This window comes from Herpailurus yagouaroundi, unplaced genomic scaffold (genome assembly GCF_014898765.1).
Source record: "Herpailurus yagouaroundi ecotype Mexico unplaced genomic scaffold, PumYag 199, whole genome shotgun sequence".
Lineage (NCBI taxonomy): Eukaryota > Metazoa > Chordata > Mammalia > Carnivora > Felidae > Herpailurus > Herpailurus yagouaroundi.
The window spans coordinates 4,917,243-4,920,335 of NW_024412430.1; the positions used below are offsets into that span (position 1 = coordinate 4,917,243).

At 45.0% G+C, this 3,093-nt stretch overlaps 1 long non-coding RNA gene across 1 annotated transcript; it reads right to left on the reverse strand.

Moving 5' to 3' along the window:
• Positions 1 to 243: 243 nt before the first annotated feature.
• Positions 244 to 1,319, reverse strand: LOC121013559 (uncharacterized). Its single transcript, XR_005782771.1, has 2 exons — positions 857 to 1,319; positions 244 to 418 (listed from the first exon to the last, which is right to left on the reverse strand). It is a non-coding gene; the product is annotated as an uncharacterized LOC121013559 (long non-coding RNA).
• Between the last annotated feature and the right edge of the window lie 1,774 nt (positions 1,320 to 3,093).

Below are 3,093 nucleotides of genomic sequence, written 5' to 3' on the forward strand. Positions count from 1 at the left end.
AGCAAATCCATTTAAAAATTTTTTTTCAACGTTTATTTATTTTTGGGACAGAGAGAGACAGAGCATGAACGGGAGAGGGGCAGAGAGAGAGGGAGACACAGAATCGGAAGCAGGCTCCAGGCTCTGAGTCATCAGCCCAGCCCGACGCGGGGCTCGAAATCATGGACCGCGAGATCGTGACCTGGCTGAAGTCGGACGCTTAACCGACTGCGCCACCCAGGCGCCCCAGCAAATCCATTTTAGAAAACAATGTGACAATTTATTGATCCTTTTTTTTTTTTTTAATTGAACTCTCCGCCAAGTGATGAAACGTAGTTTCACCTTACAGGCAAGGTTCCAGACTTAGCGAAAAGGCCGATTTGGATAGAAACCATTGAAGTGGTCAGGAGGGGCCAGGAGTGAGGGAAGAAGACAGAAACTGCTGGAAAAAAACAGAGGACGACACATCCATTAGTCACAATGGGCAAAGTGCCTGGGGCCCATGATACTTTTAGAAACCCACAAAAATTGCTTAATTTTATTTCTTTCAAAATCAGAAGAAAAAAATGAGCATATTGTAATGAACCCAGCCTAGATTATATTCATCTTTATACTAATGAAGTTGTAAAATGTGATTTATATATATTAAAAATATGCAATATATTAATATAAGTGTGTTTATATATTAAATTTTATAAATTATTTATTTATTTATTTATTTATTTATTTATGGAGGAAGGAGCCCAGGAAGGCAAAAGTGCTGAGGGCCCATGAAAATCCTACAGGGACCCTGGCAGTTACTAAATACGTTGGCTCAAAGGCGTAAGGAAACACAAACTCTAACGTCCTCAGTTGCATTAACACTGATCATGCTCACCGATTTCGCTGGCCGGGCGGGCCCCATCCGCCGAGCGGCGGGATTGCAGCACACACATCTGGAAGTTTCCCCAGCTATTTCGGGAGGCCCTTTCCGCTTGCTCGGTAACCAGGCTGGATTTGTTTGTGCCACCCCTTTATTAACTTCCGTCGCCAAGCAGCCACATCGGGAGATGCCGCACCAATGTTCGCGCCTTCAACGGGGCGCCTCCTTTAGCTTTTCTAGTCCTGCTCCCCAAATCGTCACCCCTCGAGATGCCCCAACAGCGCCGTGGTGCCTTCCGCCCTGATCCAACGTGAGCGCTGGGCTTTGCACATCCAGGAATGAGGAGACGCCTCTGCCCGCAGATCTGGATGGACTGCGGGGACTCACTGAAATCCTGACATAGCTGTTCCTACCTGGAGCATCTCCGTCCTTCCTGGAAATGAGCAACTCCAGTTAGTGACCGGTCTCTGCGCCTGCGCCACGAAACCGCTTTCACCCCGTTGGCCCCTCCCTTGTGTTCCGGTCTCCGGTCCTAGTCGCCCAGAGACGCTTTCCCCAACCCTCCGTCCTTTTCTGAAATTTACACATACTATATGTTAACTCTGCTGGAATTAAAAATAATAACAATACAAATGGGGTTTTTTTTTTAATTTTAAAGGGAAAGTATACACATAGTGCTGACCACACAGCCTTGATATTTGGTTTGTTTATTATATATGATTGAAGCCAAATATTTCAAAAATTGATATCTACTTCCAGATATTTCAAAAACCAACGTACACACACGTAGGAAACAAATCTGTAGCAACGTTATTTTTTCAGTTAATTCGTATTTTGCCAGAGAGAGAACGAGCACATACGCACGTGTGTGAGTGGGGGAGGGGCAGAGAGCGAGAGGGAGAGAGAGAATCCCAAGCAGGTTTGGTGCCTCTTTTCGCCACTTAAGTTTTGGTGAACCGTTTTGATCCATGATATCTAACGAAAGGTGTGCAACTGATGGTTCTAGACCTACAGCAAAGAAACACAGGTAGAATATCACGCTGGATTTTTAAACCCAGGTGCCATAGCCCCTTCAGACATCTTCAAAGAAATAGCCAGAGAAAACAGGGGAAAGATGAACTGATGGTCCAAGGTTGCTGGAAATGCTTTCACTTATGACAGATAGCACTCTAGATATCACTGCCCCCTGCCCTGGGGAAACTGACTTTGCCAGGGGCACATTCTGAGGCAGCCGGTGGGGCTCCGGGCCCCTTGACCACTTGCCTCCCTCCCCAGCCCTCAAAGCATTGTGCATCCTTCCTGGAGACATTGATGTAGCTTGGAAGACATGTTCTCAACCAACCCAGTACTTTCCCTTTAGAGGCATTTAGAAATGTGGGATATTTGTTTGCTTGTCACTACTGGCTTTAAGAGGGCCAGGAATCCTGAATGTCTTGCCAGACAGAGTTGAGCAAAAGAAAAAAAACTTCTAACCCCAAAACATCCGTAATACCTCCATAGAAATACATCTACTTAACAACGGGGGGATTTGATCGAGGGAACTTCTCCCCTTACTGTTGTGTTTAATTTTGGTTTAGGTGTTAAAGGTGTCAGGGAGGATATGTGATGCCGGCTGATACAATTTTCCACATTCACTTTTTTTTGTCTCACAGAAGATACAGGAAGCTCCCCTCCTGCCAAGTTCCTGAGGTTCAGGAGTAGCACGGGGGGAAATTATAACGGTCTTCGAGGGATGCCTGAAAGAGAGTCAGTCAGAAGACCTCACCGGGGATCCTAGACCAAGATGAAGGTCACATCCAAAGAGTGAAGGCTACCCTGTCCTCACTGGGAATCGGGGAAGGACAGTCTTACTGCGAACTCTCCAGTTGGAACATCATATCCAACTGTTAGGCTGTCTTCGCTAAAAAATAGTAGCCGCTAAAGAAGTTTGAGGAAGGAAGGTTTAACTATACGTTTAGAATCTGTTGTTTATTACGTGTTCGTTTGTGGTCATCAAGGAGTTAATACTCTCCTGTTAGCTCAACGAGATTCTAGATTCTAAAATCCTGCGACACCAATGGCTAAGCAAGCTTGACCATTTCAAGAGAAATTTTAGGTCTCCTTAAATTTTTACCCCCCTGGACATATACGAGGCATCTCTTTAAGGTATGTTTGGTCAGCCTGGATATTTTGAATCCATTTAACATCGCCAATGAGACCTCATTTCTAAGAATCATCGTGCTAAGTAATTCAGTTTATTAACAAACTAAATT